A 16,003-nucleotide genomic window follows, 5' to 3' on the forward strand; every position below is an offset into this window, starting at 1 on the left:
GTTCTTCGCTTGAGAGTCGAATTGCTTGAATCTCTTCACATCAGCAACATTGATGCTAGGAGCGACTGTGGGACCACCATTATCAACGACGAACTAGAGATCGTTGTCAATTGCCTCAAGATGCATGTGCATCTTGTTCTTCCAATAAGGATAGTCTGTTCAATCAAAGATGGGGCACGCAGCAGAAACCTTGATCATACCTATGGTTGACATAACTAAAACTCCAGGTGGTTAAACCAAAATCACACAGAACAAGGGAGTACCTTGCTCTGATACCAATTGAAAGCACATGTTTACTCCAAGAGGGGGGGTGAATGGGAGATTTTTAGAAAGTCGTCAAACTCTGATGAATTTGACGAAGATCAGAGTGAAGAAATAGAAATGCAAGGGAAACTAAGTCATCACAGAATTAGAGTACATGAAATTAGGATACGTAAGAGCGAAGAACATGCAATCATGCATTCATAACGCATCAAGAATATTAACTGAGGAATGAAAGATAGCGTGATGAAATTCTTCAGTTCAAATATTTCAGAGCACAGATCATAAACTCTTCACCAGCGAAATAAAGTAAGAGAGGGTTGAGGAATTTGAAACCAGGTAGGCTCTGTGAAGACAATGGAATTTGGTAGATCAGTTCCAGTTGCTGCATCAACTGTATGTCTGGTTAAGGTGGCTAACACTACAAAAAAAGACACATCCGTGACATTTTGGGCTGAAAGTAATTTTTTTCTGTCATACTTATGACACTTCTATGATGATAATTGTGACAAAACCCTGTATCATCATAGATGTGGCGGGCTCCTACTTCTATGACAAAAAATCATGAAAGAAAATGGGATTTTTGTCCTGGGCGGGTCGGAGACGCATCTGCATGACATTCTTTGGGCCGTCCATGACGGAAAAAACCATGGTAGAAGCGAGGGCGAGGAAAATATCGGGGTGTTCCCGGTTACGGTGGGTGGTCGGGGCCGAGCGATGCATGTTTCTCTCGTACACGTACGCGCGTGTGTGCGAGGCGTTGGGCTCTAACTGAACCTGAGCGAGGCGTTGGGCTCTAACTGAACCCGAGCGATTGCACTGCAGTGTACGGTTACTGAATCAGAGGGATCAATCGATGGTTGTTAACTGAACCCGATCGAACGATTCCTTCGCTACTGTTGCTAACTGAAGCCGATCGATGCTGCCTCTGGATGAATAGTGAGCGTTACAGGGGGGTTGGATGAACAGTGAGCGGTGGGGGTGGATGAACAGGACCCCGTGGCGTTGCCTCTGGATGAACAGGACCCCGATCGATCGAGCCGGTTGGGGCTGGATGAACAGGACCCCGTGGAGGGCTGGACGAATAAGACGACCCCGTGGAGGGCTGGATGAATAGTAGACAGTGGAGGGGTGGATGAACAGTAGCCCGTGGAGGGGTGGTTGAACAGGAGCCCGTGGAGAGGGGTGGTTGAATAGTAGCCGGTGGAGTAGCGCGCGATGGAGGCTGGATGAACAGGAGCCCGTGGATGAACAGACGCAGGTGGAGGCTGGAGGAGGTCGACGGTGGATGAACAGTAGCCCGTGGAGGCCGGAGGAGGTCGACGGCGGAGATGAACAGTATCATGTGGGGTCCCGTTTTGCGGTACGCCAAACCCCTCCTAATGAACATGACCCCGTTTCGACCGTAGCGCTCCAACACAAGTCCGTTTCGTCCATTTTGCGGTACGCCACACCCCTCCCGATCAACAGGACCCCGTTTCTACCATAGGAGGTCCAACACAAGTCTGTTTCCTCTGTTTTGCGGTACGCCAGACCCCTCCCAATGAATGGTATCCCGTTTTGAACGTGGCCGGTCGAACACAAGGCCGTTTCCTCCGTTCTGCGGTACGCCAGACCTCGTTTGCATCGCCTGTTCCGTCCAAGACGGTTGGCTCCCACGCGTTCCGTTGCCTCCCGATGAACACGACACATTCCGTTGCCTCCCCGCGAACACGACACATTTCGTTGCCTCCCCATGAACACGACGACGACGCAGTTTCTTCGTTTCGACCCAGCCATGTACACGAGCCCTAGCCGTACGTATGCGTGAGTAGGCGTTCGAGACCCCGCCCGTATGTACGCATGTGGCCATATTTTCTTTCTTGCACCCTGGCCGTTGTACGTACGTGTACATGCTACATGCGCGCCTCTACTACAACATGTGCGCGCCTCTACATCGACCAGTATGTATGTACACGTTCGCGACCAGAATGACAACGCTACATACGCTTCGACCAGGTGGGTCCCGACTGTCAGGCACTTCCTTGCGTGCAAAGATGTGGCTGGTGGGTCCCAGCAGTCAGGGCGGCGAATCATTTTTTTGCCTGGACGCACTTCCTTGCGGCCGCAGTTAGGTGGAGGAATAATTATTTTGCGTGTAATAAGGAGGCACTTCCTTGCGGCCGCCGTGGACCCAGCTGTCAGCCTCTCCACGTATAGTACTCTTCCGATGGAAGTTGTTCCTTGACCACGTTGACCACGCCACGCGGAGAGCACCAGGGCGGTGGACGACGGCGAGGCCTAGGAAGGGGACGACGCGGAGCTAGGGAAGACGCGGCAGTGGAAGCCCGCGCGGAGAGGAGTACGAGGGTTCACTGGTTCGGCTGCGGTGTGAGGCTGCCATCACCGCAGGGCCTGGCCAGCGGTGGGAATAGTAGGGGCGGTGAGGCCTCCGCGGCAGCACAGCCGGCCACGGGAGGCAGGTGCATGCGGCATGACCGGCGCTGCTTTGGGCGGCTGGCGCAAGAAGACCAGAGGTTGAAGAAGCACTACGACTGTTGGATGGACATCGTACGGTCACTAGAGCTAGAATAGTTCATATTGACTAAGTTGACAAAGCCCGCCATCCCCGTTAACTTAGTAGGCCCACAAGTCAGCCTCCCACCAAGGTGGATCCCAACTAGCAGGGGGAGTATTCATTTTTTTGTGCGTAATAAGGAGGCACTTTCGGTGGGTCCGAGCTGACAATGGGGGGAACGTTTTTTTCGCGAAATATGGTGGCCCGTCTGGTGGGTCCTAGCATTCAGGGGGGAAACATTTTTTTCACGAAATACTGGTGGCCCGTCCGGTGGGTCCCTGCTGTCAGGTGGAGAAATAATTATTTTGCGCGTAATAAGGAGGCACTTCCTTGCGGCTGCCGTGGACCCAGCTGTCAGCCTCTCCACGTACAGTACTCTTCTGATGGAAGTCGTTCCTTGAGCATGTTGACCACGCCGCGCGGGAGCACCAGGGCGATGGACGACAGCGAGGCCTAGGAAGGGGACGACGCGGAGCCGGGGAAGACGCGGCGGTGGAAGCCCGCGCGGAGAGGAGTACAAGGGTTCACTGGTTCGGCTGCGGTCGCCGCAAAATAACAGGGGGTGTGGGGATGGCCTGGCGAGTGCTGGGAGTAGTATGGGGGCAGTGAGGCCTCCGCGGCAGCATAGCCGTCCATGGGAAGCAAGAGCAGGCGGCACGATCGGCGCTGCTTTGGGCGGCTGGAGCAAGAAGACCAGAGGTTGAAGAAGCACTATGGCTGTTGGATGGACATCATACGGTCACTGGAGTATTGACTAAGTTGACAAAGCCCTCCGTCCCCATCAACTTAATAGGCCCACAAGTCAGCCACACAATATGGTGGGTCCCAGCTAGCAGGGGGTTTTCATTTTTTTGGTCGTAATAAGGAGGCACTTCCTTGCGTGCGAAGATATGGCTGGTGGGTCTGACCTGTCAGCGGGGGGAACATTTTTTCGCGAAATACAGAGGCCCTTCCTGTGGGTCCTAGCTGTCAGGTGGAGGAATCATTATTTTGCGCGTAATAAGGAGGCATTTCCTTGTGTGCGAGCGTGGACCCAGCTGTCAGCCTCTCCACGTACAGTCCACTTATGATGGATGTCGTTCATTGACCGCGTTGACCAGGCCGTGCCGAGAGCACCAGGGCGATGGACGACGGCGAGGCCTAGGAAGGGAACGACACGGAGCCAGGGAATACTCAGCAGTTGTTTCCTACACGGAGGAGTACGAGGGTTTACTGGTTCGTCTGCCGTCCCCGGAGAATAATAGCAGGTGTGGCTAAGTAGAGGGATGGCTAGGCCAGCGATGGGAGTACGATGGGGCCGTGAGGCCTGCGCGGCAGCATAGCCGGTCGCGGGAGTAGGGAGCAGGCAGTCCCGCCGGCGCTTGTTTGAGCGGCTGGAGCATGAAGAGCAGAGATTAAAGAAGCACGACAGCCGTTGGATGGACATCCAACAGTCAATGCTCTCGTTTGTTGACTAAGTTGACAGGGCATTGCGTGTGCGTCAACCTTTTTTTTATGAAAGCATACGCGTCAACCTGTAGTAGGCGCACAAGTCAGCCTCAAATCTGTGGAAAACATCATACAACCCATCTACCATTATTTCTAATAATGTACAACGCATATGCTAATTCTTAAGAATTTTTTTGGAGCCCATCTTCTTTTTGTTAGCATTACACCCCATATTGTGGCCAAGGTTAAAAAGTATATGAAATTTTGCATATTTTGGTGCGGTCAACTGTTTTTAATCTAGAAATATCAATTCACATTCAAACTATTTTGAAAAATAATTTATATAAATATAAAATCCAAATAATTGTCCATGCATAAAAATCAATGGAATTTAAGTTCTTGTAATGAAAAAATTGAAACTAATTCCTGGTTTGATGTGTTCTAAAAATGTACAACCCATTTATGGGCAAACCGAATGAAACTCTCCTCGTCTTGAAAGATTTGTAGCCCAGCAGGGCCGATAAAGAAAGTAGGCCTTGTTTGGGTATTTCTTTAAAAAAATAGAACCGGGCTAGCCATTTTCAGCAAGAAAAAAACACAACTGGGCTCATGATGTGGTAAACATAAATAAAACCCTGGCTAGACGGGCCACAGCCCCGGCACAGCCCCGTTGTTACCCTGATTCGTCGCTAAAACTAGTATAAATAACAACTGCTTGTTCCTCAAAAAAATGTGCGACCTGTTGGGTCCCTGGTGTCAGCCGCTCGTAGTGTAATTCTCTCTTTTATTGACTACGTTGACAATGGCGTGAGCCCCATATGTCCAACCATTAGGAGGAACCGTATTTTTGGGCTTGTAATATAGAGGCACTTGCTTGCGTACTGCCATTACGCTGGTGGGGTCCCTACTGTCATCCTCTCCACGTACAATCATCTCCTTGTTCCTCTCGGTTGTTTACGATGTTGACAACGCAAGAGGGCGGTGCACCGCACACGGCGAGCGAACCAAGGCCGCAAGGCGGAGGACGACGGCGAGGCCTCAGACAGAATGAACATGAGCCGTGGAAGACGCGCCGTTCCAGTCCCAGTCGGAGGGGAGTACGAGGGTGGACTGGTTCGCGTGCGGGTGCAGGTGCTTGTTGGGGCTGACGTCGCCGGAGAATAACTGGACGTGTGGGGGAATAGAGGGAGGGACTAGCCAATGTTGGAGGGTACGTACGGTAGGGCGGCGGAGGAGCAGCCAGCCATGGGAGGCGGGAGCAGGCAGAGCCGACGGGGTGGTTTGGTTTGGGCGGCTGGAGGAACAAGAAGACAAGATATAGAAGATACACGACAGATGTTGGATGAAAATCCAATGGCTGGTAGGCAGAATCGTTTGTTGACTGGCTAGTAAGTCGACACCACCTTGTATAGGCTATTTCCTCGCGGGTCCCAAATGTCAGAATCCAAATCTATCACGGTTATGCAGCCTTTCCTATGAAAATTTATAGCCCATTTGATGTGCTAGTTCGAAATAAGTTTGTGGGTGCTGGTGGGGGCTAATCACTTGGCTTCTGTAATGCACAGTGAGCTCAAGCAGCCAGCGAGAGTGATGTTATTTCCCTTTGTTGGGATTTTTTACAATATTTCACTCTAAGTTAAACGAATGGCAAGCCATTATCCTTGTTTCAAAGAAAATATGACAGTCACAACCGAGTTGAAAAGGGCAGGAACATCTAACTCCAGCTTACAAACTGCACAAAAGCACGAGGGGTAATTGTTCATTAGGTTTACAAAAAAAACCCAGGTTGAAAAGGGCAACAACATCTAAATCCAGCACTGTTTTTGGCAGTCACACTCAAATGGATCGGTCAGGTCCATAGAATGAACATCCTGGGTCGTAAAATTTACTGGATTATGACCACAATATGTTGTAAATAGAAGCCCGACACGTTCATAAGCTCTTTTGCCCATCTGAAACTCCTTTTTTTGCTCTTCGAAATATCCATCCGTCAAAACCATGCTGCTGATAAACTTAAGCCTAATGGACAATAGTAACCTCGCATTCAGCAGGAAGAATGTGACAAATCTATTGTTTGCACGGTTGGCTACATATCGTTCTAGCGTTATTGTCTTCAATCGAATCTCTTGAGAAGTGAGAAAATCCTGATGCTTACGAACCCACCAAATGGTTATAACTTTCTTACCCCGTCCTGTTGCTTAAATAGACATGAAGATTGAAAACAGTTAAGGTCTAAAACAAGAGTGTTGAAAGAGCAATAGCTGAACGGTTAATTCTAGTACACTATATGAGGGCTTCCAATGTGCGTGAAATTATCACCTTTATATACAACTTCTCCAGACATGGAAAGCATTGTAGCAAGCCAATAATATTGTTCACATCAAAACTATTCATTTGGATATATAAGTTCTTGACATAATCCAGCACTATTGATAGGCCATCCATGGAGAAACTCTTCATTGAGCATAGAACATAATATTAGTACAAAACGTGTACTCCAAGTTGATATATAACTTATGCGCAGAAATTTAAAATGCAGCTTATGGTTACAAGTGTAGATGATAATATAAAGTACCTGAAGAACTGTGGAGCCAAACACCATATTGAAATGAGCACAGAGATCGTGTATTACACCCAAGGTATCCAGTTTAGGCGCAGAGAGGACGATTATTTGCAACGGTGAATAACTAGAATCAAGGATCAACCTTTGAAGTGAAGGTGCATCTTGGATGATGAGCTGCCTTCCGTCAAAAGAAATTCCAATTCTTACAAGGTTAGGCGACTTTATTTGGAGACAACCGATTCTAGCTGTGAAAACAAGCACCAAGCTTTCCAGGGTAGGGCAACTGGAGTGGATGATGCTGTGCAATGAGGCCTCCGATATACGAACCTGCACAAGTGAAAGTTTCTTGAGAAATGGGAGTCGAAGGTTTAGTACCAGATTGTCTGGTAGGTAGCACAACTCAAAGGTGGCCGTGTGGAGAGAGGAGGAAAACCGCGAGATGGACATGGGTGCTGAGGGCACAAGTTCATGGCGTTCGGTATGTGGTATGTGATTTCCAGGGGAATAGTAGAACTCAAGCAGCTGTAGTTCTATGAATTCAGGGGATTTCAGCCAGACTTCCATCATGCAGGGCATGGTATGCTAGCTCAGGTAGCATGACAGGATGCAGAGGCTTTGAATGGAGCCCTAGTGGGAGGAGATGATGGCTCTAGGGATTTCAAAATCATTGAAGAGAGATAGCTGACGACAGTCGAGATTAAGGGGCACGACACGCCATAGAGGGCGCCACCGAATTGAGAGGTCTTGGGTGCGGCAGCAATCCTTGGTGGGGAGAAGCGAGATGATCTCCCCAAGGACGGTGTCCGGGAGATCACTGATGCGGTCCACCCGAGATTCTAGAGGTTCCTGGGATCCGGTAGGGGCGGGGTCACCGCTTCTCCCCCCGCTGCTGGGTGCGGGATCTACAACAGGCGTCGCCGCTAGCGGGAGCCTCCTCTTCTTGGCGATGGGGTCAACCGACTCCATTTTCCTCGAGGGCATCGCGTCGCGCTCATGGATTTGAGCAGAGTAACGAATGACGAGCCTAGTTGTAGTGCGAGTGAAGAAGAAGGGGAGTTGGGGTTTTTTTGTAGTAGTGAGGAAGTAGGGGAGCTGGGGTTTTCTGTAGGAGTGAGGTGAGGAATTTGGGGGTACGAGTGGAGCGAGTAGACGTGAGGTGGGTGAGAGCGAGGAGGAAGAAGAGCACCCAGGTTTTGGGGGGGGGGGGCGGTGTGCTGGGTGTGGGTAGCGCCTCTCATTCAGTAAATATATGGGCTTTTGAATTGATTCTACTATTTACAAGTGTGGATGGGCTGTTTTGTCTTGGGTCTAGAGAAACAATTACTACTAGTACAGTGGAGACACTCTACAGCTACCCAAAAAAACAATTAGTACTAGTACAGTGGATACAATACCGCTTCTGGCTCCTCCTAGGTCATTGAAACGTCTCCATCTACTGAATGTCGTTATACTTTTGTTCACCGACATGCGGGCCATGTAGCATGCGGGCCCAAATGCCATCCACCAAATTAGAAGGCAGTATGCAGGCGGAGAGTCACCCCGGTCGTAGCGCGGCAGTAATGAGCCATCGTATCACAAAACCCCACCTCCCCGCAGTCTAAGTTTGACGGACGAAGCAACCATCATTTCACTCTTCGTTGAATCCCCTTCTCCCTCACCGTCTTCAAGAAAGGCAACACTAACATCTGCCACTGTTCTTCTCTCCCAACGAAGGGAAGATAAGAGGATCCGTGATGTTGGCATATTTTTGTTCAGAGAAAAAAAAGAACTTTTGCAAAGCAGTAACTGATCCTCACTCTCTTTTTTGTTTCATTGTTATTGCAATTGTGTTTTCCTTTCAGTGGTCTCCTAGTATTCGTCAGTTTCATGATCGATCAAGGAGAACCAGGCAAAGATCTGCCGATACTGGAGCAGAAGCGGGGGGCTGATCGCCAGGAGACAGAGAGCTCCAAGAAGATGGAGGCAGCCAACGAGCTGACCCTAGATACACTCACAACCACTACTGAAATGGTCAATGCCCCATTTGAGGTTACAGTCCCCATGGCACTACAGGAGCAGTTTTCCCCTTCAAGGATGTGTCCCACCCGCTGAGCTGCCCAAGGTGATTTTCTTCTTTGCCGATCTCGATTGTGGTTTTTCATCTAAGTATGTGGTGATTAATAATGCAAAATTTTATTAGCTTCGATGCCATGCTATACATAGTGGTTTAAATAACTTGTGTTTCTTATACTGAAAAGTAATTCAGAATTTGTTTCTGTTTCAATTAGAGCCCTGATGCAGACAAGGATTGTGTGGTTGTACATGTCACTCGCTATGAGGCGGATGACCTGAATATACGCACTGGGAAAACAGAGTTCTTAGGCTGTTGGATCCTGGAAGCCATTTGCGGTTATACCAATGAAGAGTTGTATTCCAGCCTCACTGTTGTTAGGCGTGTTGTCCAGGGTGTACTGAAGCACAAGAAGTTCAAAGCTACTCCTTCGTTTGTGAGGCATACTGTTCTTGTCAAGCTTACGTAGGAAGATGACGTGGCATGCCTCCACAAACAAGTTTATCAGTGGCAAGGCCACAAGGCTGTCTTCATGAAGGTTCACAGGATGGAGCTACTGCGGGAAGTCCTCGATGATGTTCATGCCAAGGTCCGTCTTGTGTCTAGCCCAAATTAGATCGAGGCATGAAGCAGTTTCCCTAGCTAGTGTTTAATAGTAGTTTGGATTGTGTCTAATTATCCGAACCTTGCCTGTTATCGACCCCTCTGGGGCTAGTACTCTATTTAAATCCGTCTATGGGAACTGCTGCTACTTTTGTGTGCCCGTGAATCATGTGAGAACCATCATAATTGTTGCCGAAACAGATGTGTCCTCACTAGTTGTTTCATGAATATGGCATGGTAAGACATAAGTTGTCACGGTTTATCATACAAGTAGTGTGTGTTTTGATGAAATAGAGCACTCGTTCGAGAACTGTGCGCCGGCATATACACATGTACTTGTAAACACTGTTGGTGCTACCCCACTTGTAAGCAGTTGTGCAAAACACGACCCATTGGCTCAGCTCGCTTCAACTACTAGGATATCGACCAGCTAACAATCAACAATCTACCGTCTGACACATAAGCAACTATGTATCTTGTTACAGTGGTTCATGCAGTTAACTGAGGCCACAATGTAAATTCCAAACGTTCACACGCTAGTCCAGTGCTCATGTGGAACACTCACATTAAACTCGTCTTCATAAAAAACTTGAAAAGCATAAGTTAAGCAATTTTATACATCTCAATGATTCATAGAACATAACAAACATATACTAGTTCACAACAAAAGACAAAGTTGTGAGAAGGTTTACAAATCAGGAAAAAACAAGCAAGGTTTCTCTGAGCAAAGGGCCTCTCGGTAGGCTTAAATTTCCTAGAGTTCACTCTGGTTTTTTCTTGTTGCCACCATCCAGGGTTAGGTTCTCTCATTCTAGAATAACCAATTATAATTGTGGTCTCAGCTGGAATGCTGAACTGAACCATGCAGTGTACTGACCAGGTGAAATTCTTGTGCATTCCACTAAATTTAAGCACCGCTTTTTGCAGAAATAAGCAAACCACAATGCCTCTTGTCCGCTTACCTCTCCAAAAAACCGCCGTGCAGCCGTGCCAGCTAGTCCTCGGTCCATGGATGAACTGGTAGAAAGTGCATTCCAGACTAGGATGCAGTTTTTTTCGCTCGTCCCTGCACTGCAATCAGGAAGTAAAACGTACGAATCAGCTTCTTTTAGATTGCGTTGGTCATTCTACCTTAGTTACTACCAATGTAGGAATACCTTGAACACTGGAGGTTAGATGACGGCAATGAGGGATAGCCATCTCGTTTTGCACAGTTCTACTAAAACTGAGGTGTGTACTTTTGATTGCGCGGATAGAAACAATACGGAGACATGCATCCCTGTTTGCGCAAATATGAAATACGGTTATTTAAACAGTGAAAGATATTTGCAGTGGCATAAGATTAACATCATCATCTATTGTGTTATCATTGGCACTAGATTGATAGTATGAAGAGTCCTTAAGTAAGTAGCATCACATCACATCAACAATGCCACTAGATTAACATGCAGAACAATAGCATTAGTATTACTATCATGAGTGTAGCACATGGTCAGTAAATGTGCAATCAAATTTGTGCAATTTCACTGGGATGAAGCAATGTTAGCGGTGTGAGATTTAAGTGTAACTGCAAAAACACAATTCATGGGAAATAAAGCAAGATGGAAGCACTTCATAAAATGGTGGTGGCATTGCTTCAATTTATCAACGACACTAGACCATTACTTATAGTGAAATTAGGTGGCACTGCTTAGTGCTTCATGTGATTTTACATTAACGATAGAGATATGGGCGTAGGGACAGCGGGGGCATAAAATGGTGAGGCAGATGTGACTGCCGAGAGCGGCAAACACTCAGGCATCATGTCTGCATTTGTCCCATTTTTTATCTCCTCAGCGACATTTTCCTATGTGAGCACAGGAAATCTAGACCTTCTCATTCTCATTTGCGTTGTCCCCCAACACCCGTCAATTTCTTTTCTTTTTCAACCAAGAGATAGGTCCACTTCGCCCCACCCTTCGCCATCCACCATGCTTTCTTCGTCTTTTCAACCAAGAGACCGGTTGGGTAGCCATTATCTACCACTTTCCCCCGTTTCTTCTTAGAACCAAGTCCTAGATTCATGCTACAACTTTTCCACTTTCTTCCCTGTTTGAACCAACTCTTAGAGTCGACTATATGAACTAGCTTTACCTCTAATAATAGTAAAAGTCTAAGTGGCTTTGGAACAACGGACAGAAGTAGAAAAAGATCCACACGAAGGGAGCTGGGGCAGTAGAGCAAGGTAGGTTTCGAAGGAATATATACCCGAGGGTCGTCGGCATGTGGCAAAGACGGCATCGGGAGGCTGCATCTTGGCCACAATACCGCAGGGAGGAAGAAGGGGTCGGAGGCCCTCCCGAGCCGGCGCTCTCTCGGAGAGAACGGCACGGCCGCCGACCGGGACGCGCGGGCAGCCGTTGGTCTCCTCCCTCGCCGCCGACGACAGTGTGAACGATGCACCTACACCCCTGCCCCTGTCGAGGTTGTCCGGCCGGATTTGTGACTAGCCGTGAGCTGAGAGAGAGTGTGGCCACCTATGTCTTGCTTAGATCTGGAGAGCATGAGAGACTGAACGAGAGGAACCCTAGTAAAGCAAGCGCTAAGGCTCCTGCTTATATATATATAGTGGAGTGATTTTGTTGTACCAGCTTCAAAAAACGCGCTCCTACGTGTACCCGCGAGTGGGTGTGAGAGAACTAGTGCGTGCGTGCACCGCTTCTCTTCTTGAGAGTACAATATACTATGCCCAAAGAACATTCGCCGGAAGTGTAATAGTATAAGTGTGTGACGTGTGAGCTAAAATAAAATGTGCGCGAAGTCTTTTGTTTTTAGAAGTTCTGAAGGTAGGGTGTGAAGAGCACATATGTGCGTGACGTATACCTGCAGATAGACGGTGGGTGTGACATTCGAGTCTGCGAGAGGACTCGGGAGAGTCGTGACTCATGAGGGTGCGTGTGCGGGAGAGAGGGGGGGGGCACGTATCAATGCAATGCATGTGTCCGTAAATCATTATCCGACAAAGGTTCGCCACAAGCCTTTTCCTGACGAACGCCGTAAGAACCGTTAGATCGGCATCCGATAGTGTCAGTTTTGCCATGCCATTTAACAGCCACTCCTCCTACACCCAAATCTTCCACGTGAGTGTTAGCAACTGCCTTATGCTCCCTCCGTTCCAAAATGCAGTGCATATAGCTTTATTGAAAATTCAAACCTCGCAAACTTTTACCGAGTTTTCGTGTACCAAATTGCACATGTAGAATACCCTGTATATGTCATTTCATTCATCTTCGAGAGGTAACTATAAAGATGGGGGAGGAGTCTACAAAGAAAGACCATCGTATCACCCACAGCAATTTCAACCATCCTTTGGTGTCGAGGAATATCATAGGAACTCTATATGATATGATTTTTATAGGATTTTTTCCATTAGAGCCAATTGGTTCATAGGAATAGATTCATATACTCCACATTTCAAAGGAAATAAACACAATATCATTTCTATAGCTTTAGAGCCACTTGGTTCATATGAATGGATTCCTATATTCCCTTAATTTCAAAGGAAAATAAACATTAGCGTATATTCAATAGAAAAGTTCCTATCATATGAACGAAATTACATCCCTTTTCTAATCCCTCCTCATAGGAATTGCGATACATGTCATCTCTAGATTCAATAGAAAAGTTCCTATGATGTGAACCAAATGACATCTCTTTTCCAATCCCTACTCATAGGAATTGAGATACTCCATGTCATCTCTTTCCCTACAACTTCCATGTATACATCTTCTATTCCTACTAGTAAGGTACACGTGCATTGCACGCATGAGATTCTGGTGATTTGTGCATTATGCTTCTACATGTGGAGTTTTCTATATTCTACATGTGGCAAAATCTGGTGGAATGTAGATCATATCCAACGACAAGTAGTGCTCGGATTTGCCATCTTTGTACTGTCGGATTGGCTTCATCCAACGACCAACTTTCAAAGTTATTCACACACTATATAAGGGTATAGAAATAGATAGTACAACCCACTAGTAGCTTTTTTCCACGACATGCAACTATGGCACAAGAACTATATAGTGTGCCAATAAATTTGAAAGATGGTCGTTGGATGAAGCTAATCCGATAGTGCAGAGATGGCAAATCCGAACACTACTGGCCATTGGATATCATCAACATTCCACCAAATCTGCCACATGTACAATTTAGAAGACTCCATGGTTGAACTTAAGCATAATGCACAAACCTCAAAACACAAGCACTTCTCCTTTGTTCTAGAATCTTCTATATCATAATTGATTTTTTTCTAAATGAATTTCCATTATTTGTTTTTTACTTTATGCTTTACAATACACAACCCCATGAATCTTAACATTTGTATAAAACTAATTGATCTTGAATGAGATGAACTATAAGAACTAAACGAACATCTACATCATGCATATATGACTCAAAGCTTTACATGCTATAGTGTGTATTTATTCATAATTTGGTTTCGAAATCTCATGCGTTCAATGCATGTGTACCTTACTAGTTTTGAGTAGAGTAGCAAATTTCAAGCGGCCCCGGGTATATCAAAATGCATGGCCCATGCATCATTGCCTTTCGGTCGAACCTACGTCCACAATTTTTTGTACGTACTATATCTCCACTGGTCCCCAAACCCAAAATGCTGCCTCGTTCCCGTAAAACCAAGTGGCCCACACATATTTAAGGCGTCGACTCGAACCCGTTTACTACGATGTGGCCATGCACGCCATAGTACTCCTACAAACCCTACCACCGCAATCATCATCGCTTTTCTTCAAGAGGATGAGGGAGAAGCCGATTTGTAGTGGAGGCTCTTTAAAAAAAGGATCTGTAGTGGAGACCCCTACCCTAGGGTGCCCTAGGTAGCTTCTGCATGCATCATTGGTTTCTCTTTTATTTATGCTCTTGCGCCCTAGAGTGAAATGATGGTTGCTTCGTCCGTCCAGCTTAATGCGGGAAAGGTGGGGCTTTGTGATTTGACCCCTCATCGCTCATTTATTACTACTGTGGCGCTACGACCGGGGTGCCTCCAATTCCAACCGCTACTCCGAACTGTAATTTGGTGCATTGCACATGGAACAAGACGGTGGATGAGCCACATGTCGGCCAAAGGGGTCCTGTTAAGTGTGTCGCCATTTCGTGTGCGGACTGACCCTGCTTGAGTTGCTACGCCAACACGACAGGAGTAGCCTACCACTTGGTTTTGCTCCTTGGTGAATCCCGACTATATTGATCTAAAAAGATACGCGCTGAACTACCCTCTCCGTCTCGGTTTTTTATTTTTAGGCGTCTCGGTTTATAGGGTGTGCACGTAGTTCTAGGTCATCCATTTGACTAACTAAATATGAGTTACTATGTCACAAAAAGTATATCATTGGATTCTTAAGTGGATGTAGTTGTATTTGAAAGTCAAGGGCGGGGCTTTTCCTACGCGGTAGGTGGGGCAGTTCCGCCTAGTCGGTTCGACAGAGACGCGAGAAGATGAGGGAGTAGGTTGCTGCAAACGTAGGGCTGTGTGATTTGACAATGAGTTACTGCTGGACAGGTGGGGCCCCGTGATTTGACTTGCCATTATCATTTAACTGCGACGCTATGACCGGTGTGAGTCTCCCGATTCCTAACCACCTCCATACAGGTGCCTCTCCCAATGCTCCACCATGTAGTTGAGGCTGGCTCTTGCATGAGAGCCCACTTCTCTACTTTTTCCTTGCCTCTTTCCTCCACATATGCAAAAATGCCATGTAAAGCAGGCTTGTAGCCCACTATTGTAGTACCTACTTGCTCCTACAGGTGCTAAGCTTGCCACACAGGCATAAAGTATGATGTGGCAAGTTTGGTGACCCAAGGAAGAAATGGTGCTAAGCGCGTGTACCTAGGTGAAAAGACAATTTTGAGTCTATAGCTAATTAAACGAAGCAAACTTAGCAACAAAAAACTAATAAGCACCTATGCATTCGGGACTTGATTGCTAAGCCATTTAATGCCCTTAGCACCTCATCTAAGCACCATTTCATTGGAAGAGGTCACTCCTTGGCAAATGCAATAAATACTACTCCCTCTGTCCCATAATATAAGAACGTTTTTGGCACTACACTAGTGTCAAAAACGTTCTTATATTATGGGACAGAGGGAGTATGAAGAAAGAGATAGAGAGAAGTAAAAAAAATACACTTATAGCCAACCTTATAGCTAACCTTGTTGTAGTATGAGTGACTAAGTTATGACATGCGAACATCAGATAGCCTAACGCACCATGTTAAATCTCCAAGGGCGCGACCGCGCGAGCAATGCGACGGTCGTGGTAGGTGCAACCATGATACGGGCTGCTGGCAGCCCTTGGATCTAAGATCGAACGGTCGCATGCTAAGTTGCTAAAAATTTGCAGAATAACCCTCCAGGATAGGATATTCACCCATAGGTCTAGAATCACGCCATGCAACCGTTCGATCTCAGATACAAGGGCTCTCGGAAGCCCATATCATGGGAGAATGGAAAGCCACTACCCTGCCGTTCGCACGCTGGCAGT

Source organism: Triticum aestivum, chromosome 4B (assembly GCF_018294505.1).
Source record: "Triticum aestivum cultivar Chinese Spring chromosome 4B, IWGSC CS RefSeq v2.1, whole genome shotgun sequence".
Taxonomy (NCBI): domain Eukaryota; kingdom Viridiplantae; phylum Streptophyta; class Magnoliopsida; order Poales; family Poaceae; genus Triticum; species Triticum aestivum.